This window comes from Ursus americanus, chromosome 21, assembly GCF_024610735.1.
Source record: "Ursus americanus isolate L20-20 chromosome 21, mUrsAme1.1.p, whole genome shotgun sequence".
NCBI classification, from domain to species: Eukaryota; Metazoa; Chordata; class Mammalia; order Carnivora; family Ursidae; genus Ursus; species Ursus americanus.
This window is the reverse complement of record NC_142147.1, coordinates 2,544,032-2,568,826: the sequence shown is the minus strand read 5'-3', so window position 1 is coordinate 2,568,826 and position 24,795 is coordinate 2,544,032. Positions and strand designations below refer to the sequence as shown.

General features: G+C 54.6%; 1 protein-coding gene across 2 annotated transcripts in view; it reads right to left on the bottom strand.

Moving 5' to 3' along the window:
* The window catches only part of C21H16orf95 (chromosome 21 C16orf95 homolog), a 520,833-nt gene that overhangs the window by 100,703 nt on the left and 395,335 nt on the right, over positions 1-24,795 (bottom strand). The window lies entirely within an intron of this gene.

Genomic DNA, 24,795 nt, shown 5'->3' with positions numbered 1-24,795 from the left:
CCTTGCCCCCGTAAATGGGGTTTTTCAACCTTATCTCGAATTCTCTTGGTGTGGCTGGTGGTTTTCTGTCTGCCAGCATTCTCTGAAAGGGTTTTTTGTGGTATGAGCGTGGAAGAAAAACGAGAAGCGGGAAGGAAACAGGCTTGACTTTGTTACGAAGTGTTCTGGGTTTCAAAGGACACGTGAAGGCGAGTCCTGGCTGTGGGCTTGAAGCAGGATGTGCAAGCAGGCTGCTGTCACCGACGGTGTGCCTGGACACCGCTGTGAGCCTGTGGTACTCCGGCGGCTTCCTCACCGGGACCTCGACACCCACACACGAGTTCAGTTACTTGCTGACCGTGGAGAGCGGCCAGATGTTCCTGTGAGCAGACTGCGGTGAGGGCGGAGGGAGAGCGAGCGTGCACCTCACGGGGCCCGAGGTTTGCTGTTTGCACTGTGGCCCCCGCCTCTCTGTTTCAACAGATGCCAGTCTCCCCAGCGGAGTGGCCGGCCACAACTCAGCTGAAATGCCCTCCTGCCCACGGACACTTCTCGTCTGGAATGAAAATGTAGTTAAGTGCTCTGTGAGGATGAACACAGAACCTTCTCCTTCGGGGCAAGTGGGACCTCACTCTGCGGTACAGGCTGTGTGATGAGGGCGAATGGAATAGTCGTGCGAAGGGAAAGTCCAACCTGGACATCAAGACGTTTGCACCAGAGGAAACAAGGACGGGTCTGCGTGGTGAGTCAGATGAAGCTGGCGGGCACAAACACGCAATCTGTAATTTCCCCGGGTGCCAGGCGGCGGGGTGGAGACGGGAGCAGGAAGTGGGGTGATGGGGGGGGCGTGAGGCGCACAGGCGGGTGCTGCGACAGGTGGCATCTGTTAGAACCGCTGCGGGTCCTCGAGGCTGAGCTGGGCCCGCGTGCCCTGCTCCGTCAGAACAACGTCACCCGGAAAAGTCTGGGGTCCGACACTAAGAAGCTCAGTCGTCTAGGGGAGGGGCTTCAACATGATCTATAAAAAGAATCATCACTCAAAAGCACTCCACCGTCTTTACTTTTCCCATCAGCTAAGAACTCACTTCCCAGCACATTCCCGCGCCGTCCCGGATTCTCTCTTCCCCGATGGAGGAAGTGCCTCGGAAGAGGCGAAACTGGACCCAGGCGCTAAAACCGTGCCGGGGGTCGTCCGTGCGCACGGACCTGCCTCCTTCTTCGACTCGCTACTGCCTGTCTGTCGTTCATTGTTCTCGGGGGCTTTCTGGAGGCTCTGAGTTGTACACTTTCCTTCTCACTTCAGAATGTTCTCAGTAAGAAGTGTGGGGTCTGTTTTGGTTGTGGTGAGGGGTGAATGTCAGTAAAAAAGGAAGAACAGGAGAGAAACTGTCTTCCTTTCAAAATCCGCAGAATCTCAATCCATGTGAATGGCTTCTTCATTCGTCTCGTCTCGGAGACCCGGGAAACCCTTTGACCCTGCACGCTGCTCCTCTGTAGAGCCTCTTTGTGGCTCAGAATGAACGGTTTTAGGGCAAGAAGATGGGGAGGTAGGGGCTCGGCCCAGACTCTGCTACACATCCCGCTAAGACGGCACCTTAAACCAGCCCCACACACCAGACAAGACCCATGAGGACGGCGCTCAACGGGAAGACGTAGGCCGATGGGCTCCTTATAGCAAATGGCGATTTCTGTTCCTTGAAGTGCGGTGTGGCCAAAGGGAAACTGAGTCAAGGAATGGTACTTACCTCTGGTACCTTGAGCCCTGGATTAGCCAGACTACTTCTGCCTGGGAAAGGAGGTGTGGCACGTGCCCATGCACCGAGGTCGCCTTGCGTTTCCCAGGATTGCCCGCGGACGTGGATCCCACAGTAACCCCCTGCCTCGTTTCAGTTATTTCAACCCCTGCACAACCATCTCCCCCAATAAGAGGAGAGGACAGCTGGGCCTGGCTTCACTCTCCTGCCCTTGCCCAGATTTTTGCAGACGGAAGTATGAGCCCTGAAGGTCACCCTGTAGGCTCCAGAGCCATGGAGAAGGCAGGGGGCTTTCCCGGGAAAAAGCCAATGTCCTCACGTTTTTTCTGGGCTACACAGAGATACCGTCCCATCACCATCTCTGTGACTTTGGCACGCGCCCTGTGTGTTGGCGATAGATGTCCTGGGGACCCTGTTCCACTAGCTTGAGCTGGCCAGTTCGGGACAGGGGACACGCCAGTGGGAGTTAAAGGGGTGGGCGGAGAGGCACTGAGGCCACCCGAGCGCACAGAGGACTGGGGGGGGGGTCGCCCCCGGCGATGGACGCCTAGTGGCTGAGCTGCACGCTGCAGCCAGCACTGGGGGCACCCGGGGGAGGGCAGAGGGCCCCCCAGGGGGGAGAGACAGCTTTTTCCTCCCACTGGGTTTTTATGAATGCATTGGTCTCTATTTGAATTTCCTCGTGTAAGCAAGTGAACAAGACAAAAATTCAAAACACCTGGTAGTTCGAAACTTACTCATTAAAAGAAAAAATCCCACTAATAAGGACGCGAGCAGAAAAGATGAAGTCCAGATGAGTCGCAGCTGTGGGTTCAAGTGACAAACTCGCATCTCTTTCTTCTCTTCGAGCGGGGAAAGGGGAGGCTATCCGCAGCTTAAAGTCGGTTAACGCAGATTGTCATCATTGCTATCGTTGTAATAACATTTGCCCGGCGTCCCCGTGGTGGGGCTGTGCATATGGTGACCACATTGTCTGAGCCTGGGGTCTGGGGCGTCATCGCCCCGACAAGGAGGGGATGCTTCGCGGGGCCTGGGGGCGGGATGGCCAGGCCTCCTGATCAGAGGTATCGTGTGCAAGCCTCCTAGACCTCGGGCGTCAGAACCATGATGGAAGGAGTCTGCTTTCCTAAACACTCGAGGGAGTCTGCGTGTCCACCTCAGGTCCACCACCAGGACGGTTAGAGCTGCACCCAGAGTGACGTGCTTGGAGGGGGCTTCTCGAAGCCTGTGGTGTTTCTCCTCATGCTCCCGTCTGGAGAACAGGGTGAGAGCAACATCAGGAAGGCACAGGAGAACTGGGAGAAACCCAAGATGACAGACAACAGAGAACTGTCAGAGAGTGAGGAGGGGAGGGTCCTGGGCAGCACAGGTAGACGGGGCCGGAGGAATGAGCGACAGAGGGTGGCGAGCACAAGGACAGTGGCCGCGGTGGCCCCGTCTGCCAGCAGTGGCTGGTGCCAGGGTTCCCCTCCTCGGAACCTCCCAGCCTCCGAGGCCAGCGTCCTCATCACCCACCTCACAGGCCAGAGAAGGGCGGCCAACGAAGACATGGCCGTGGCTGGAACGGAGCAGGCGTGTGCACATTTGCGACCATGCTGCTGCCCCGATGAGCAGCCCGCCAGCCAGGCGCCGAGTCTGAGGGTGTCTGAGCCACGCACCTGCCTGAAATGTCACTGTTCTCATGGGAGCCTGGACTCCTGAATCTCCATCTCAGCGGTGGGGGTGGTGGGGAGTATGGGCGTGTGAGGGTAAGGACCGGCGTGGGGACAGAGACAGACTTCCTTTGGGGCCATGCTTGCTCGGCTAGGGTGGGGGCATGAAGCTGGATGCCGGGGACACACAGCCGGAGAGGGACAGCAACCACAGGCTGGAACATCAAGCTACGTAGCTCTCAGAGATGAGGGTTTCCACGCTAGACGGGTGTGCTCACGGATCACCAGCCTGGGATTCTTGGTTTGGGACCATCTCTGGGGTTAGGAACCTCTCTGAGGACCTGATGCAGTCTGCAAACGGGGAGAGATGCCCGTGGATGTCCACAGTGTGGTTGGCTTCAGGAGGCTCCGGGACCCACTGACGGCCGGCACAGGTACTCCCGCCCCAGCCCCAGGGCGCGAGGGAGGCACAGCAAGGTGGGCAAGAATACTCGTCCGGGGCTGAACCATCTGGTTCTCATCCCAGCTTCGTAACTCACATACACAGGCTCCTTTACGCCTGCTCCGCAATCCCCCATCCGCAAAGACCGATCAGCGCCAACGGCTGCCTCACAGTTACCGCTGGCACTTTCAGATGAGGTGACGCAAAGGACAGGACATGTGCGTTCACTGATGGCTGTTAAAGCTCGGTGATGGTTGCCGCTGGTCAATCGCGGTCGTTATTACCAATGGCAACCAAGCTGAGGACCAGGAGGGAAAGCAGCCCGGGGCCACACGGCAGCAAGAGGACCAGCGCTCACGGAGAACCCCCTGCCCGCTGCTCCCAGCTCCCTAGGGTCGCCTCCCTAAGTGCTGGGCCCCTAACTGCCCCTCCCCCGGCTGAGAGGGGAGGTGCTGAGCCCGCCGCTCCTGTCTGGCCCGCACACCCTGCTCCCAGCAGGAAGAGAGCTCCCACCCCAAGTGGAACTCCGAGAGGGCTCCAACCAGGGGGGTCTGTCCTCGCGATGACCTGTGGCCGTCCCTTTAGGGCAAACGGAGGCAAACCTGCCTCAGGTCTTCGGATCCCACATGCTCCTCCGCTGAACGGGAAGCCAGTCTGGCCACGCAGTCTTGTCGGCATTCAGGGCTCTTCTCCACACGCCCCGGTAACCAGGCCAGGACTCGGCGTGCGGTAGGTTGTGGCTGCGAGCCCTCGCTCAGGGCTGTAATCAGCCTCCAGCGTGTCCCAGTGACGCAGGCCAGTTTGGGGTCACCAGGAGGCCAAGCTGTGTGAGCAAAATGCTCACACGTTCCCGAATTCGCCTCTCGCCTTGCGATTGCCCCAGAAGTCTCCCTCGGAGGCAGGAGCGCGGGGGCCATGCACTTGGCAGCTGGGAAGCTGATGAGAGGCTGGCGGGTGTGGGGCGGGGTGGTGCACATATGTATCATCAGGCGATTACAGGGTCCAAGGGTTTAAAAATGTACCATGTCGCGTTCTTTACCAGCAGCGGGCGGAGAGATGGGGATGGAATGAGCAGCAGCTTGAATCTGTTCCATGAAAGATCCCAGGAGAGGTTAGTGCCCGCCGCCATCTCTGGGTGTCCGCAGACACTGGGGGCGGAAGCGTACCCCCGTCCTCACTCCCTGCTTTTCACCCCGGAGGAGACGAGGGGAAGGAGGCTAGAGCTCCCTCGGGATGCGTTTCTAGACTAATGAGGTTTGAAGTGTGTCTTGTCTCCCTGTTTGGAATCCTCCATGTAACTCGTGAGGCCACTTCATCCATCAGATGAGGAGCCTGCCGGCTTGTGCCTGGCTTCAGCTGGCTGCATCCGAGGCCGTGTCCAGAGAGGGCTGGAGGGGACTCCCTCCGGTTGCTGCTGTTTGGTTCTAGGTCAGTAAGTGCCTACGCCATCGTGGCCACTTTGGGGCCAGCATCTTCAGGGTGCGGGCTCTGGAGCCAGGCTGCCCGGGTGTGAGATCTGGCTCCTCACCTCCCTGCTGTGTGTCCTTGGGAGCGTCCGTTGACCTCTCTGGAGCTCAGTTTCTCCATGTGTAAAGCAGGGCTACTGAAAGCACCACACCCTGTGGGTGTGAAGATGAAATGGGACGGGTGTGCGTGAAGTGCACCCGTGCCAGCCAGAGAAAGCCCTCTTGAAGGATGCGTTTTTGTTACAGTGTCATTATCACTGGTCGGACGGTACCCACTGACCCACTAATACCGGTGCTGGAGCGCTGCGTTGCTGTGATCCCAGCTTTTCCCTGCGGAACAGAAAGACCCCGAAGTGGGAACAGGCGGAACCAGGAAGGGAAATTCATGGGAAAACATCCTCAGTCTTTCTATGAAACTGGGTGTATCTAATCTCATCAGGCTGCTGAGCCCCGAGAGGGACGGAGCTACCCGGGTGCTGCTGCGGAACGTGTATTCTTCAGGCAAGCCCCTGGCTGCTCCTTGCCTGGGCCAGCGGCCCCTTCTGACTTCAGGCCAGTCTTGCCATTCCTCTGGGATATGAGCCTGTCTTGTTCGGGGTCCCCTGAAACAAGGATTCTAGCATGATGCGTTGACTTGGCAGGTGATCTCAGGGACGCAGTAGGGTAGTGGGCAAGTGGGAAAGTGACCCAGAGAGAGGAAGGAGCCAACTGGGGAGGAGACTGGGGGTCCTTATCAAGCAAGTTAGTCTGGGAAATGCCGTAGAGCACAGACCTGAGAATTATCCCACCCGAGGAGAATGAGCTGGAGTATTTATGTGCCAACTCTCAAGGTCATCGGCTGGGGCCACTCCCAGGGGTGTAAACTCCCTGCGCCTCTGGCCGGCCACCAGCCACACGTGCAGGCAGAACAGACTTGGGGGCTTTGGACAGCCGTCCACCAAGGAGACGTGGTGCCAGGAGCTGGGAGAGGTTGGGGCACAAGCAGGGCCTGATGGCTTCTGCTACAGGGCCAATCAAGAAAAAAGTTTCGTGTTTTTCCAGCCTTGGCTGCTTCTTCTGCTTTTATTCCTTTTGTCTTTACCAGCCCAGCATTCAAATGGAGGCACACTGCTGCCCTGTGATGATATCTTCCACTTGTCCTGGGTACACCTTGTGCCCTGTGTATACGCTAAGTTCTTTTAGAGGCAGGAACATGGTTTTCCACACGGTCAGGACACAAATTGTGGACAGGCATGCTCACACATTTGTTCCATCCCTCAGGGCCACTGCAGACTAACCCAAAATTCACTCCTTCTTCCCAAGGGAAAGTGTTCAGTGGACGAGCAGCCAGGTCTAGGGCATAACGATGGAGCAAGAGGCTCGGCGCCCACAGGGCTGGGGAGGCGCCGCAGTGTGAAAAGCTACAAGGTGGCAGCCGGGTGCGCAAGGAGGGATGGATAAGGCGGGGCTCCTGGGCGAGCACGCAGGGCTGTAGAGCCTGGAGCCCGGGGCCCTGTGTGGTTGTGGAGAAACAGAAGCACAGGATCCCAGCTGTTCTGAAATTAGTTCTGATGCCATACTGTGTATCTCTGACTGCAACAGTGTTTCTGAGACGGAACCACAGAGATTCTGGGCTTATAAGGGCTCTGACTGTATCTTCCAGAGGGCACAGCGTGCATACAGTCAGCAACCAGTAAGTGTTACTGAACGATCGCATGGATGGATTTATGAGCAGTCAGAACAACAATGTGCCTGGAGACCCTCTGGTCCAGGGCTCTGCTGCTCCCTTGCCTCTAAAATTTCTAGGAAAGATGCAAGATGCTCGATACATTTGAATTTCAGGTTAAAAACTGACACTTTTTTAGTGAAAGTGCATCCCAAATATGACATGGGACACAGTTCGCAACCAGTTTGCTGAATGTGGCAACTCAGCTGTAGGAACTGTGCCAGTCATGGAATTTAAGTTGAGTGAGACAAGCCATAAGACAGCAGAGAGTGGGGGAGTGGGCAAGGTTAAGGTCAGTGAGCACATGTCCTAAGTGTGTCTCTAAAAAAATTAAAAAAAGAAAGAAAAAAAGAAAAAGAAAAGAAAAGGTCACTTTGTGGGCAAACAAAAACGCATCTTCTAAACCAACACTCTCACGTTAAGTCAGGAAGCCAAAAGCCGGGAGGGAAGGCAGCAAGGTTCAGGCCCAGATGACACTAGAGCTTGTGTGTCCTCACCCCCAGGCCAGTGTCCCTCCCACCGTGTCACCGTGGAGGCTGCGTGCACCTCCATGTGTGGCCTCAGACCCTGTCCACACCTTCAAAAGTGCAGATGGTCAATGGCGCAGCCGGGTAGGAATGGCTTCACAGAGCACCCCGTGTGGCCTGTGCCCATTTTCTTTTCAAAACGATGAAGCCATTTCCAGACGGAGCCATAGAGCGGGTGACCTTGGTCTCCTGGGCTCCAGCGGACGCTGTGCCTCTCCCACCCCCGAATGCAAGGACCTGACATTATGATCATTTTTTCACTTTTGCCATCTGAAGTGTGCTTGATAAAAGCATTACGACGATGATGACCAGATTCAATATCTTGGAAAAGTTATGACCCTTCCAGAGTCTCAGTTTCATCATCTGAGAGAGGAAGGGGCTGGGCAGATGGTGTGTGAGGCCTCTGGTCTCTGACGAGGGACACCAGTGCTGCGGTTTGCCCGGGAAGGTCCCCGAGCATGCCTGTTGCCTGGGGTGCTCACCCACCAACCACAATTCCCTCCCCATCCAAGATGTCCTCGTTTGCATGAAAATGAACACATGTCCCTCCAGGGAGCCTGGCAGGGAGCTTAGCCACAGCAGGAGGCTTGTCAGCTCGGTGACAAGGGGGCCCTACATGGCTGGCATCCCCGAGAGCTGGTTAACACCGACAGCACACCCCAGACCCCAGCTCTTGCGGTCGGCACTCACTCAGCATATGCGTCTGCACCAACTGCTGGGCTGTGGGCCAGTTAGCTTGGGTAACAAAGCCTACTCTGAAAAGCTCTTTTGGTGACAATGCAGTCGATGCCCATATTCCAGTCCTTCCAGTGACTGACCTGTAAAGAAGTCCCCTGAGCCCCTCAGCGCCTGTGACGACTGGGAAGCAGAGTCCCCTGGCTTTGAGTGTGTTTCTCTGCTTCATTGTGGGTACCGTTGGGTTGGCCCAGCTACTGCGAGACACAGACACTCTTGGAGAGAGAGCTACCTATTCGGTCACTGCCCAGTCTCCCGACAGCCCGTTGGGTGACTAGGTCACTAGATTCAGATGCCCACCTGAAAAAGGGTGACTAAAATGACCCATGCGTGGGGAGACTGCAGAATAGGGCAGCCTCCAGCCTGGCCTTCCTACCCATGTCAGACTAGGAGCCTTCTCTCCTGAGATGGGGAGTCTCTCCCCACCCCCACTCTTGGGAAGGGGTACATATATTCTCCACCCTCCAACAAGGCATGCCCAAAATATGCCGTGTGCTCATGAGCCCAGAACACAACCAGGGCCCTCGCCTCAATCTCCCGATGAAAGCGGCAGGGAGCCGGGACCCAGAGGGGCACGAACGCTCAAGGTTACAGTAGAGGTGAGGATTCCTGACTCCCACGAAGGATGAACTCCAAGCGGCCTAGAACCTCAAGACAGTGAAGGCCCTTAGAGGTGGTAAGATCACCCCAAATCATTTTAAAGATGGGCCAACTGAGGGAGAGGGCCGGGAAGCAGTTCAGCCTGGTGATGGGGAGTCAGGAGCTCTGCAGTAGGACCCGGTTCCCAGTGAGACCTGGCAGAGAAAGAAAACGCATCCCTGCTGGAACAAACTGAGTCTGAATCCCACCCAGGAGCCAGAAAAATTTCTAGATTTTTCAGTTGTATAAGCCAATAAATTCCCTTGATTGTTTAAGCCAGTTTGGATCTCTGCAACTTGCACCCTAACTGATTCACTGAAATGCTGTTCTGAGGTCACACTGCGCCAGAGCTCAGCATCCTTAGCCTTCCCGCTAAATGAGATAGGGGATGAAAAGCATCCATGCAGCATTTAACACATACAGGAGCTCTGTAAAAATTAATAGTTTTGCCTTCCTTCCTTCCTTCTTTATTGTATTCAAAGCAATTTCAATGACACCATCAAAAATTAGATTTCCAGACTGCTCACGGATAAACAGACTCATTAGTCTGGACTGTTTGGGGCTTCTTCAAGTAATTGCATGCCTTGGGAAATATTAATACAATGCCTTTATTTCTCCCTTGAGAATAAGCAACACTAACCCACCTGGAATGCAGGGAAGCACTTGAACACTAGCTACAGGGTTGAGTTTAAAATCGGGAACTGATTACGTTCAGTTAAGATTTTAAGACTTGCTTTTCCACCGTTCCACGTACTGCTCGGGGCTCACACAGCAAAGGTGGGGGGGGGTCCAGCCGAAAGGGTGGCAAACAGGTCTCCTGTCCACGGTGTGATTCAGGGAGCCAGGCTCTCCCCGCCCTACGGGTCCCACACGCGGCAGCATGAGCGCATGACCTGCACCGCGTGGGCCGTGTGGAGCTCTGGACAGTCGACGCACCAGGACGAGAAGGACAACCTACCAGCATTTTCACTAATCTCTTCATGGAATCCAGGTTTTGCCTCCACTGCAGATACAGACGGCAAAAAGCGCAGCGGTAGCATTCGCAGCCTGTGAGACTGCGTGACTGTAGAAATCAGGCGTTTTCAGATCACATGCCAGGTGTTACGGGTAAGTCAACATTTTGTATGTTCTAATCTGAAACTAGAGTGGCTCTGACATCCGGTACTGGATGCGTTAGTAAAGAAACACATACATCGCCATATCACAGGTGTTTACGCGCTGTTGGCCATGACAGGCGGTTGCTGCTGTTGTTTCTATTATCATGGTCCGTTTTCCGGACAGTCTCCCCACGTAGACTGTGAGCCTCTTGGTGTGTGCTTCCTCCTTATTTCCAGCATCCAGCACAGGGTTGAGAGTCTAGTAGGAACCTCCCACCTCTTGGCTCATGTGGATATGATGATGCACGGTGTGTTTTTTTAAGATTTATTTATCTATTTTAGAGGGCGGGGGAGGGGCAGAGGGAGAGGGAGACTCCCCAGTGGACGCCCCGCTGAGCACACAGCCCGACCCGGGGCTCGATCTCAGAACCCTGAGATCACGACCTGAGCCAAAATCAAAGGTTGGACGCTCAGCTGACTGCGCCACCCAGGCCCCCTGCACTGTGGTTTTTACGACACTCCTCTCCCTGGGAAGGCAAAGGGCAAGGCCTCCCTTTTTTGAGGCATGGGGCATGCTCTCAAACGTGGACCACAACCATACCTCTGCTTGCAAGTGGGGTTTGCCCACTCAATTGTACTTGCTGAAAATCAATCCCACATATACACACATGTGCGAGCACACACGCACGCACACTCGGGCACTCACAGGCACACGTGCACACATACACATGCAAACATACACACGTGTGTGCACACGCACACGCACGCACACACTCGGGCACGCACAGGCACGCACACGCGGGCACTCACATGCACACACATGTGTGTGCACATGCACACTCAGGCACTCACAGGCACACGCGCACACATACACATGCAAACATACACACATGTGTGCACACGCACGCACACACATGCACACACGCACACTCGGGCACTCACATGCACACACATGCACGTGCAAACACATGTGTGTGCACATGCACACTCAGGCACTCACAGGCACACGCGCACACATACACATGCAAACATACACACATGTGTGCACACACACGCACACGCATACTCACACGCACACTCGGGCACTCACATGCACACACATGCACGTGCAAACACATGTGTGTGCACATGCACACTCGCACTCACAGGTACACGCGCACACATACACATGCAAACATACACACATGTGTGCACACGCACACGCATGCACACACACGCACACTCGGGCACTCACAGGCACATGCACACACACACATATTGGCAGGCAGCTGCCTCCTTCCTTCTCCAACTCCTCCCCTGCCTCCAAGAAGAATATTTATGATTTTTAATACATGGGGACCACGACTAATTAGGCGCCTCACCCACGCCCCCGAGGCCCCGAGGGGCGGTGACGTGGGCGTTCCAGCTCCCTGAGCACTGAGGCCTCACATGCCACACCGATGAACTCACCGGGGACTGAGCGCCGGCCCTGCCGCCTGGGAGAGCGCTGTCTTTCAAACCAGATTAAAAGAAAACAAGAACGTGGCCCATCCCCGGCCTGAGAAGCACGGAATTATGCACTTCGCCCAAGTAGGAATGTGGCCCATTAATTACTATTTGTCGTCAATTAATTGCTATTTGACATATGGCCCCTGGCTTGTGAGAAGTGCCCCCATGCCCCCCGGCAGAGAGGGGGTGACTGTTGTGTGCTCATGAGCTGTTTTAACCCTCCCGGCATGAAGAGGTGCCTCAGAGCTGCATCCTGAGAGGGGGCACGGGGCCCACGAAGGGTTTGGGGCATTTTTTGGTAGGGGAGAGAGAAGATCCAGGAGCACGTTTCCCCAACTCAGTGAGAACAGGTGAGGGGCACGCTCGTCCAGAGGACCAGGCCAAGTTATTACCTACAGGTCGTGGAGTCAGGCACAGTCTGTTCCCGGGAGTCCTGACACCCTGACGCCAGGGGCGGGCACGATCTGGTGAGGGGACACGGTGGGCTGGGGGACCCCATCTTCAGGAGGCATTCACAGGCAAGGCGCTTACTCATGATGGAGAGGAAGGAGCAGAGGGTGTGGCGGGTGGGAGGCCAGGATTTCATTCTTGTGGTCGGCACCCATGGGACCACTCACCAGCGAAGGGCCTTGGGTGGTGACTTAGCGGGTCTGTCTCAGCTTCCTCCGCTGTGCAGCCTGATGGCGACGATAAGCGCCGGGCGCCCGGCCTCGCTGAAAGCGTCAAGCACACACATTCGTGCACAAGCCTAGGACAAGCCAGGGCTCGTGCAGGAAACATGAGGACATGTTGTTTGGACCAGGGGTGTGCTGGCAAAACCACCCATGTTGCAGGGACCAGGGGTGGAAATTAAAACCCACAGAAGCTATCAATAATAGTCGCAGCATTTCAGTCACACAAACTGGGCCAGGCCTGTGCTGAGTGGGGTATGGACACAACTGCATCTACTCCGCCCCCCCAAATACTGGCAGGTGGGCACCCTTCTAGTTCACAGGCAAGAGAGCGAAGATTAGTAAGTGAAAAAGCCAGAGTTTGAACTCAGGGCCAGCTGGTTCAAAACCCTGACCGTGGGGCTAACTGTCCAACGGTGCAGTTACCTTAACTCAGACAAGAGCATCCTGTCCCCGTTACGGGGAACTTTCGATGGAAGGATAACAGACACAGGGTGAAGTGCAGAGACCCTAAGCTCGAAGATTTTGCAAAGTGGACACGCCGGTGTCACCACCACCCATCTCGAGAACCAGACGCGGCCAGACTGCAGAAGCTGCCCTGCACCCCCTCCAGCCGCTGCCCCCACGGAGGAGGGAGGCCGTTCTGGCTGCGGACGAGCCATCAGGACCCGGACCCAGCTCCGACGATGCACGCTGCTCGCCCCAGCCTCCTCCTCCCCCTGGCTTCGGTCCGGGAGACCTGCCCGGCCTGTGTCGTGGCTCAGATGGGGTCACGGAGCCACAGCGATTCTCAGCACCCCTGCTTCCCCAAATACTATCGAGAACTCCAAGAAGCTCTTCTTCATATATTCTGTTTTGTTCTATGAGTATTTACTGAAATATAAAACTGAGAAATCTAGAAACATAGTTATTGGTTCATTTGGAATAATAATACCTTTGATCGTGTTATGAATGATATGTTTTAAATAAAAAATAACTACGTGTTCAAAAATGAGTGGCATGGCATTGTTTTACCTTCTCACAAATCTCTTTGTGTCTCACTGAACAGAGGAGAGCTGAGGGCTCACATCTGCTCCTTCATTCGGTCTGCGGGGATGTCATGTCGCATAGCTTCTGGAATTCTCCTCCAGACGCTCATGTGATGAGAGTGGAAAAGCAAATGGCATTTTGGTGATACTACAAAAATTGCTTTGACCGCTCAGATCCCCTGAAAGGGGCTCAGGGACCCTGGAGGTCCCCAGACGTCGCTCTGGGAGCGGGGGCTGCATGCTGCTCCAGGTGCAAGTATGCCACCCTTCCCCCACTCATGGAGACGGACATTGGGGCTGTTCCCAGTTTGGGGCTATGATGAATGAATTTGCTACGGACATTCTGTGTGTGACTTTGGGCCCGCACACACACACATTTACACACATGCACACGTGCACAGGCAGCTCTGATGGGTACGCACGCGGAGGTGGGATTAGTGCCTCAGGGGAAGCTGTGTACTTGGGGTTAGCAGATCTGTTGTCCAAGCTGTTTCCCAACGTGGTCGCTCCAGTGATATTCCCCACCAGCAGCCAACAAGGGGTCTGGTTCACCTTTGCCCTCTTCTATTAAAGTAATGGACCCCATCTTAGCACAGTCAGTCACTGGGAGGGGAAGAAAACCAAGGAACTAGGAGCATTTTTAATACCTCCTACTTGGAAGTAATGTTAGATTTTCAAAGAGTTGCAAGGAGAGTACAGAGAATTTCCGAATACGCCTCGCCCGCTAGTGATGACACCACCCCCGACCCAGGGACGTCCCTCAGCTGTGAGAAAGCACCAGCTGCGACAGCAGTGCCCAAGAGACGGACTCCGCGCGGTTTCCCAGTTTCCCGCCAGGTCCTTCTTTGGCTCCAGGACCCCAGCCAGGGCACCACACCACACTCAGCGTCATGTCACCGTAGGCTCCCCGTTCGGGACGGTTTCTTGGACTTCCTTTTTCTTCATGACCCATGATACTCTGAAGAGTCCTGGTCGGGGGTTTTGCAGAATGTCCTTCAAATTGGGTTTGTCTAGTGTTTGCTCATGGTCAAAGGAGGTTATGGACTTGGGGAAGAACACGACGGAAGTGATGTGTGCTTCTTGTCCCATCCTACCAGGGGCTGCGTGCTGTCTCGGACGACGGTGGCCCAGGTCACGTAGGGTGGGGTCTGCCAGCTTCCTCCACAGGAAGGTCCCCATTTCCCCCTCCTGTACCCTTTCTGGTCAGAGGGACTCACTGCGTCCAGCCCACTTCACCACCCCCCGCAGGGCGCAGGCGGGAAGAACGTGTGGGCATATGTCACCACGCACCACAACCAGGAGACCTTTTAGGGGGGAACTCCTGAGGCTCTGCCCCCATTCTGCTTCTTCAGAGCTCCACCCGCTAACTTCCGCATTTGTCGCTGGGCCTGGCCACGGTGACTCTCGCTAATGGTGACTCTCCTTGCCCTCACTCCTTGCACAGTTAGTATTTGGAAATCTTCCCCACGTATTTATTTAGTTATCGAGACATCTATTTATATCAGTGTGGGCTCGTGGGTATTTATTTTATTATTTGGGTAATAGCCTCACACCCGCATTACTTATTTTGTTGTTCTGATTGTCCCAGGTTGGCCACTGGGAGATCTTTTGAATTAACTCTTGTGCCCTTTTGACATGGCCCATTCTTTTCTTCAAAAACACTTTCTCGCTTTCTGGCACCACAAGATACTCCGGGCTCTTCTTGTAGTTTTCCCTGCCCGGCCTTCGAATCGGCGCTCCAAGGAGCCTTGACCCAGGTTTCTTTCCCCCTTCTCTACAGTTACGGTGATCATGCACGAGGGGAACGCTGTGCAGGACATCCTGATTTCCAAAGGGAAACAACCTGTTGCCCACAACCTGTTGAGTGTGTGTTTGAGGCTGCATCTTCGTGACGTAATCGAGCACCTGTTTTCTGGGTAACTTTCCCAATAATGCTTATTGACAAGGTATCTATGGATCGGTATGTGGTGGAGGCACCCTGTGGCAGAGGACCTGTAACCCTGGGGCCAGCAGGGGGTGGCAGGGTGGGTGGTGGTGGCTGAGTGTGCAGATATTCCCGCCTGTGTGACTGACACGCATTGACCAGGTCACTCCCTCAGTGAGCGCACCAGTCGCCCAGGGTTTCCACCCACTAAATACGAGCCCCTAGGGGATTCCACCCATAACCCTTCTTCACGCCATCCTCAACACAGGCCATGCACTGCAGAGATATGTAAATAACTCCGCAGCGATGATTTGTACCCGCGCCGTCACTCTAAACAGGTGAAAACATGGCCGGCACTGATAATGGAGCTGTGCATTTTTGGCATGGCGGACTGTGTGCTCTCCGCAGGGACAGAGGCGTCTGGTTTCCTTTCTGATCGGCAGTAATTGGGCTCCTGTGGCCACCCTTTTTGCTCCCTCCAGAGCCCCACCTGGCAGTGCTCTTGGCCAACCTTTCCGTGAAGTGAACGCTGGGACCTGGGCATGCGGGTCATCTCTCCATGCGGGGAGGGGTTAGCACTCAGCACACACATCTGTCCTCCTTCCTGGAGAAAGGTGCTGACATCCGAGGGGCTGGGCCCCGGAAGCACAATGGCATTTCCATGTTGGTTGCTATGGTGTTTTGGTAGGAAAGGGACTAGAAAGGACGTCTCTCTGCGTGAGGGTGTGTTCTGATACCATCAGCCCATGTGACCCTCAGCTCCTGTGGTTCGCTGGCTCAGGAGCCGTGCATTTGGCAGGGGCGGTGATGGGCCCCCCACCTTGCAAGGGCCACATATGGTTGAGGAATTCGCATCGCCAGGAGCCCGCCTTGGGACCTCTCTGCTCCGGGACTCATCCCTTAAACTGACCTCAAGATGCCTGCATTGGGCAACCGTGTTGTACTGATGCTGAATCTCCTGGAAATAAGAGTTTATGGAGACAAAGAATCATCATCGAGATTTTCTCTCTTTGCAAAGGCTGGAGCCCAGTGAAAGCCTTTTAGTTATTTAAGGGAGTCCTGCTGAAGAGTAATTTTGGGCAAGGGAGCCAGTCAAAGGACTTAGGATGATGAATGGAGAAACACAGAATCTTTTGGGTAGGAAGGGTTCTTGAAGTTTAAGCTCCTCTCTGGCTAAAGAATTTGAAAAAAAAGTTGAAAAAAAAAGCTATTATTTATTGAGTGCTTTCCAAGGGCTGGCATTGGGCTAAGCTCTTTATATATTTGAACCATATGAAACTGCCTGTTTTGCAAGTACGAATAGGTCAAATGTCAGCAGTTGCATAGGGTTCAAACTGAGACACAGCCTCCTTTCTTGCAGGCCTGTGAGAGCTGGTGTTACACCCATTGTGCAGACGGGTAGGCTGACACCCAGAGTCAGGTACCTTGACCTCGGGCACACAGCTGGTAAGAACAGTAGAACAGGGACTTACACCCATGACTCCAAGAGTCACACTTGAAGCGATCCCAGGAGAGCGCTCCTGTTACACAGATTCACGCTGGTGAGGTGCTCAGGAAGGGTCTCGATGCAAGGTAACTGCTATACAGGCAAGGTGCGATAAGAAGAAATTATGAAAGTAGTTTTAACTCGCTGCATTCACTATACACACTTACACTAAATCAGACACACATCGGATCCAAGCCCGTTATTTTGCATGAAATCCGCCATATCTGGCTATGTCTGGGGTTTGCCGGAAAGTCTCTTCGCCCCCAGTCCCCAGATGACACCACCTCACCCGTCAGCACACGGAGTCCTCAGGCTTCCTGTGCGCCAACCCCACCCACAGACCCCAGCTGGATTATAAAGCTCCGATTTTCTTTTGGAAAACCTAGAAGCCATCACATGGGCAATCTTTTCTCTTGCACCCCAGGATTATAAAAGCGCAGAAATGGGGAGTTCCAGGGGGAGAATCCGGCCTAACAGAGCACCTCCTGGGAGCAGGAGGCTGGATGTTAATCCCACGCATGCCCTGAGCCAGCTGTGTGGCCGTGGGCGCCTCCTAACTTTTCGGGTCTGCGTGTGTTCGCCTGTGCTGGGGGGTTGGGCCCAATCTTGAACATTCTTTTTTAGGTTCAGGAATCTCTAAGATTACATCATTTCACTACAAAACGGTGCATCCCCCTGAAATGCCATATTCTCACGGAAGGGGACCTCCTGCGAGACGTTTACCAGCCTCTACCAAAAACTACTTGGTTTCCACTCATCTGTGTTTTGAACGCACCCAGAACAAGCGTACGAGGCACAAAAGAGTTTTCAGTGACAAGTCACCCCCCCACCCCCCAGTCCCCAGTTTCCAACTTCGAGGAGACAAACGCAGCTGTCCCCCTGCCAGTCCTTGCAAGGTGGGCCCGCACAGATGCGAGCAAACGTGCTCGGGTGTGCGGGGCGCAGGGAGCCCCACCAGTGTCTCCGGCACCCTGGCTGTCCGCATCGACCACGTTCCTGGGGCTGTCCTGCTCATCTTAAACAGACACCTCTGCCCACGTCCCTTTCATAGTCTGCTCTGGAACCTGCACCCAGCTCCCAGGACCAAGACCTATGCAGGACTCAGACCCCACGGTACCTCCCCACGTCCCAGAGGAGAAGCGGACAGACGAGGCCGCAGCATTTTTGACTGTGTGTTTGTCTGGAGCACTTACCTGGGGCCCCACTTGGACGGGGGAGAGGAGGAGGGAGCGCAGTCTCCCACGCACCCACCGCTAGCAGCGTAACACATCATGACTTTGCACCTGGGATAAATGCGCATTTCCTCCCTGCGGCCCCCATGCCCCCTGTCCAGAGTCTGGTCCCGTCCACCTGCACGGCCTCATGCTAACCCCCCACCCCTGCCAGGCCCTGGGGCCTTTTTGCTGCTCCTCCACCCCCAGCCCCTTTCCAGCTGGGGGTTTCCAAAAATGCTGGCCCGGTCGCCCACTGCTCTTCCGGTGTGATTCACAGAAGTGGCTGTTCTCACCATGAGGTCATCACTCCCATGTCACCACCTCAGGGAAGCCACCCCTGGCCGCTGGGCCTAAACTACCTAGTGCAACTGGGGAATGAATTTTAATTGTTTTGACTGTAATTTATTTAGGTTGAAATGGCCACATGTGGCTGCTGGCTACCATGGCAACCACACTGGACCTGCGAAGCCAAACCAGGGTGACAGCATCATTGTCCACAGCCCAGATTCTGCCATCAGAGGCTGAGGTTCCAGCCCAGCCGTGCCCATGAGCAGACTCCCCGACTGCCCTGTACCTCGGTTTCCCCAGCTGTGGAAGGGGGGATCTGGTGAACGTAAAGCACACAAAAGGAGCCTGGTGTGCCACAGACACTGCAAGTATCAGCCCCCAGTCTGGATTACGTCAGAGAGATGGCGGCCCCGACTCCACCACAGAGCTCTTTATCCTGGATGGAGGCTTCAAGACTCCAACGGCCAAAGTAAGAGTGGATTTCAGGCATGAGGACGGTATTTCGGGATTTATAACACCACGCTGCCAGCTAGTAACCGTGGGTGCTCGTGAGGCGACGCGCTCGGGCCAGGACTCCTGAGTGTTATCTGCGTAGGTGGGTCGGGCCGGGGTGTCTGCGGTGTTCCCCGTCCCCACGGATGTCTCAGGAGCAGCAGGCTTGGGCTGAAGGGGTTCATCTATGTCCTCACTTGCCAGATGAGGAAAGACTTTCAGGGGACGAGGGGACTTCTCCGGCAGCAAGACCTTGCGAGCCGGTCCAGGGAGTGGGTTCGCATGGGATGTCAAGACAGCATGTTTCTGTCTGAGTCTCCGTTCCTAAAGCCCCGGAGAAGCGGGCACGTCAGCCACAGCTCTGCCTCCTCGCCAACCCCGCTGCCCCCGACTGAATCCTGCTTCCTTCCATGCTGGTCACCTTCTCCACCCCCGGACAGAAATGGGGAAGCCCGGCTCTGGAAGCAGCAGACTCCACAGGATGACGATGGCATCACACTTTCCCTTGCCAAGCCAGGCTGAGGAAAAGGGCGCTCTGAGTCACTGCTCTGCCTGTCCCTGACCAGGCTGGCCGAGGGCCCTCCCTTGTATGCAAAGCCAAGAAGACAGCTTCAGACTTTCCTGCCACATCACCGGCCCCTGTGTCTGTCCTGGGTCCACAGATTGTGAGAGGCTCCCAGCGGCTTAGGGCTCAGTCTGCATTTCTGCATTCCCCCCTCAGGGCAGTCCCCGCAGACACGTCCATGGTCACGATCCCATTTTACAGATTAGGAAACTAAACAGATGAGGTAAAATAACGTGCCTCGGGTCCTCCAGCAGGGAGCAGTGGAGCCTGGATGTCAACCCCGCACTCTTACTCGTTGCTCAGGCCGTCCTCCCTGCACTCTGGCCAGCATCCGCTCCACCGGTGGGGACGGCATGTGCGGTGGGGACCGGGTCTCGTGGGTCAGGAATTCAGGAAGGGCTCAGCTGGGTTGTTCTGGCTTGGGGCTCTTCTCTGGGTGCTGTCAAATGTCCTCACGTGTTGAATGGGCGTCCAAGATGTCACACACACAGGGTGTCACACAGACACTGGCAGGACGATGCCCTGGAGCCCGCACGCAGCCCCTCTGTGAGGCTGGGAGTTTTCGCTGCATGGCATTTGGATTCCCCTCCCACGGGGAGGGAGGGAGCCTCCCACGGCTGAGCGTCCCGAGAGACCCAGGAGGAAGCACCAGCCCCCTGTGACCTGTTCTCTGGCCCCAGCTGTGGTTGCCCAGGAGCACTCTTGTCCCTCCCCGGCGTGTGTGTGGGGGGGGGCAGGGGGTGCTGCCCTCTTTCTGGAGCTCCGCCACCTCTTCCTGTGAGAATCCTAGCATTCTTCAAAAGTATTGTGCTGAAAATGTAATGAAGATAATGCCTAACATTTATGGGGAACTTGTTAATGGAAACGGCCAAGGGCTGAGAATTTCATACTATTTCTTCTTTAATTATCTGTTAAGGGTTCTTTCCAGCCCAAGAGGCAGAATGATGGACCTAAGACGATCCAATTAATCTGCTTAATAAGTGGGGGAACCAGTGTAAATACATGGATTTTTAAGGGGATTTATTGCAAGGAATTGGGAATTGGCCCACATAATTGTGAAGACAGGCTAGGCAAGTCTGTGGTTCATGGGGCGGGTGGACAGGAAGTGCTCTCAGGAGCTGGAACTCCATGGGCACGGCCCCAGGGGTGTCATCCATGGGTAGGTGGGACGCTCTCTCCCTCTGTCTCTGTCTCCCTCCATCTCTGTCTCTTCCTCTGTCTGTCTGTCTCTGTGTCCGTTTCCCTCTGTCCTGGCTTAAGCCCTTCCTTGAAGGCATCTAACACCTGCCACATGGCCGGGAATCCGTGCAGGTTTAAGAGAACGTCTATGTCTTCCAAAGCACCGTTGCAATGCTCGGAAGTACCCTCCAGACATCTGCCCATGCCAGGGTCACACCACCAGGCTGCACGTGGAGTTTTCGACACCCTCGTCCAGTGAGCCCATCGTTTCCATTTACAGATGAGAGAACAGACTGGGGAAAGCCACGAGGCCTGCTCTGCTGGAAAGCTGTGGAGCTGGTCATCACAGCCAGTTCCCTCAGGAACCCCAGGTGAGGATGTTCTTAGCAGCGGTCCAGGTGGTCGCAGAGTGAGCTCTGGGATCATCAGACATGGCAGCGCCCTAAGGCCCCAGCCCCAGCTCCCCCCCCAACACGGTGTCCTTGCCCGGGAGCCGACCGTGGCCTGCTCTCCTCTGCACTTGGCACCTGTGTGTGTGGCCATGAACGATAAGGAGGTCCTGCCTGCTCTTGAACTGCACGAAAGCACAGTCTTAGCACATCTGTGGCTTATGATTTGCTTCTTTTGTTCATCACTAGTTTGTACGGAGACTTTGGTTCCTTCGTGCACTTTTAGGAAATGACAGCCATGGATAAATCCAGCCAAGGACACCCTGAGCTCGTATTTAAGGCCAAGCTTAATTGTAAACCCTGGAACCCCCCTCTGGCTGCCTGTAGTCTCGGGCCAGTTTCGCGGGCAGGCCACACAGTGACACACGGCTCCGGGAAGACACTGTCATGCCACGGCCCCCACTGCAAGAGCACTGCGTCTCCAGCGCGTGAGCTCCACAGATAACTTGACTCAGACGCAGCGTTTGGAACCAACCCGCTCAGGTCACCCAGTAAGCGGCACTGCAAACCCCACATGCACAGGCAGCCTCCGGGCTGGCGGGGCTGCAGAAAGTCCAAGAGCCTGGGGGGACTTCTTAGCAAACAAGGGACACGCTGGGCGGCCCGAAGTTCACCAGCTCCCTCTAAAATGGCCTTTTCTTGCTACATAACGCAGGTTCGTGGCAAAGCCTGGGCTGCCCTCCCACGCCTCCTATCAAATTATTTCTTTTTATTATGCTCATTTTATTGATGATGTCATGACATGGCCCATCAACCCTTAATTAAAACCATGGCTGCAATGTTCGCTTCCTTTAAACCGTGAAAGCCAGGGCTTTGGAGAGGTCCCTTCAGAGTCACAGACACTCAGGAGAAACAGTTGTGGGTTTCCAGAAGGAATCAAGAGGTTCTCAGAGGCGCTGGGGCAGGGCGGGACTCGGGGCTCTGGGGGCTGACGGGGTCCCTCAGAACGCAGGCTCACTTGGAAATAGAGTCATTACAGGTGTCATTAGTTAGGATGAGGTCACACTGGTGTAAGGTGGACCCCTAATCAAATATGACTGGGGTCCTTAGAGAGGGACCGCTGGGGAGGACAGAGACACAAAGAGCAAGGAAGGACGGCCCTGCGGGTTTCAGCCGGAACACGGCCCTGCCAACACCTCAATTCCAGACTTCGGAGCAGCGAGACAGTAAGTGTGGTTTCAAGACACCCAGTTTGTCCTGCTCACAAACCAAAACCCCAGGTCACTTTTCTTTGAATGTTCAGGGGGACCTTGGTCTCCATCTGCAGGTGAGGAAACTGATGGGCCCAGGTCACGGCACAATGTCTGCAGCACGGTGATAAGCTGGTGGCAGTGGTTACAAGATGTGTGTTCGAAGGGCACCAGGGTGTGAGGGGGTGTGAGCAAGCCTGCGTGTGTGAGAGACAGGCATGTGCGTGTGGGAGTGAGTGTGTGTATGCACAGCTGTGGGTGTGACAGCGTGTAACTGTGTCAGTGTGTGACTGTAACACTCAAGCACATACAATTATCCCCCGCGAGGAAGGTGAAAGACCACAATTTTGTTCCATGAACACAAGGCTTTCTCCTGTCTCTCTGGGGTAGTCATGGTCATTTTTCATTTCATTTCATTTTTTTAACTTTTAAAAAAATCAATTAATATACATATAGTATATTATTAGTTTCAGGGGTAAAATTTAGTGATTCATATGCCAACAAATTAGGCAATCTGGAAGACATGGATGCCTTCCTGGAGACATATGAACTACCAAAACTGAAACAGGAAGAAACAGAAAACCTGACAGACCCATCACCAGCAGAGAAGTTGAATCTGTCATCAAACATCCCCCAACAAACGAGAGTCCAGGGCCGGATGGCTCCCAGGGGAATGCGACCAAACACTTAAAGAAGAATTAATACCTATTCTTCGGAAGCTGTTTCAAAAAATAGAAATGGAAGGAAAACTTCCAAACTCATTCTATGAAGCTAACATTACCTCGATCCCAAAACCAGACAAAGACCCCACCAAAAAGGAGAATTACAGACCCATATCCCTGATGAACATGGATGCCAACATTTTCACCAAGATACCAGCCGATAGGATCCAACGGTCCATTAAAGGGTTATTATTCACCACGACCGAGTGGGATTTATTCCTGGGCTGCAGGGCTGGTTCGACATCCGCAAATCAATCAGTGTGAAACACCACATTAATAAAGGAAAGGACAAGAACCATATGATCCTCTCATTTTTCATTTTAAAAATTTCTCATTGCATATCTCCTCTTCCTTCCCATTGCCCTTTTCGCTATTGTGGTACCACACACACGCCGTAACATTTACCTTTTCGGCCAATTAAAGCTGCGCCATTCGGTGGCACCAAGCCCATCCAGGAAGTGCAGCCACCACCTCCGCTCTGTCCCATTTTCATGCCCAAGAGGTGCCTGCGCCCTGCAGCAGCCACCCCAGCCCCCGGCACCCACTCATCCTCGTCCCCCGTGTCTGCTGAAAGGGACCAGGGAGGAGTGAGCTCTAGGAGGAAGGTGACTCACTCTCTACCATCGCCCGGTGTTGCTCATTGTTGAAGTGGCCAAGCTTTGCCCGAGCAGATCAGGGCCAGGTGAGCAATAAGGGGTTCACCGTCCAGCACCTGCTCCAACCCGGGCCACGATCTCTGGGAGCAGCCGTGCTCGCTCCAGCTCAGACTCCAGGACAGTCCCAGGGAGGGCGGCGGTGAACTCATCCTTACCCACGACACACTCGCCGTGTCAGAGGTCGGAGGGCATGGCATGGGATTTAAAGCAATCAGCAGCTCACAATTTCTACAGACAACAATCTACCACGTAGGTTGAAAGGCCAACGAAGACAAACCCAGTAGCCACAAGCATCTGCTAACGTGTCATCTTTTAGAAACGCACAAACAAAATAAAACAGCGTGTCTCATGACTGGTGACATTCTCGTAACTGCTTAGTGACACGACTCCAGCAAGAGCAGATTTTAAGGATGTCAGTGCACTCGGTGACTGAAGATGAACGGAGCCAGTTGAGGGAAGAAAGAAAAGAGCACGTTTTAAGCACCAAAACCCTAACAATTCTTGTCCCAGGAAATCAGTGACCTCTGTGGATGGGCAGCTGGAACTCAGGGTCACTCTGAGCCACAGAATGAGAACAACGTCTCTGTTACAAAGAAAGCATGGGCGTAAGGGTATACCAATTGGTAACAATTAGAGACGGATCAGATAGGTGGGGGAAAGTTCAGATCCCCTCTGGGGTATATTTATATATCCTCCCCAGAGCAAAAGGCTCGTTAACCTGTGACTGGCTATCGGCTTCCCCCATCAGTGACCTGATCCAGTCTCTCTGCAAGGAATTTCAACTGCGGATGACTTTACTCAACATTATTTGTGACTATGTCACAGGGACACATTTTCCCTGAAATCTGAAGCACTGCAGACCCACTGCCTCCAGGAAGCAGACGCTGTGGACACGTGAAGTGGGTTGGGGGCAGACAATAAGGGGTGGTGGGGACTGTGGCAAACTGTCAGCCCAAACCTTACCCAAAGTGACAGTTATGGCTGGGCTCCAGACCCTCATTTCCAGATGGGAACACTGGCCCAGTGTGGCCAGATCTGCTGAATTTATCAAGAGCGACAGGAGAGCTGCATTTGTACGTGAAATGCCGCATTTTTTAAGGCATTGTGGGCCAACAAAAGAAGCCTGTTGCGGTTGAAGGCGCCCGCACTAAAGTCACAGGAAATGACGGTGATTTCTCTCTATGCATTGACCACAGCCTCCCTTCTCCCATGAAAGGGTACCAGGCAAGATACAGATGTGTGCCCTCCAGCTGGGCCAGACAGCAGCCCACCCCTCACCTTTGCCTGGTCGGTGCAAATGCCAGGAGGCCCTTCTTGACCCTCTCTAAATGCAAGTGGATATGAGGTCATGAGGGAGGCTGTCTTTGTGATTTGTGAGAAGTATGTTCATGACTGTGCTTGGGGTTCAAACCTGACAACTAGCTGGCCTGGCCACCAGAGACCTGGG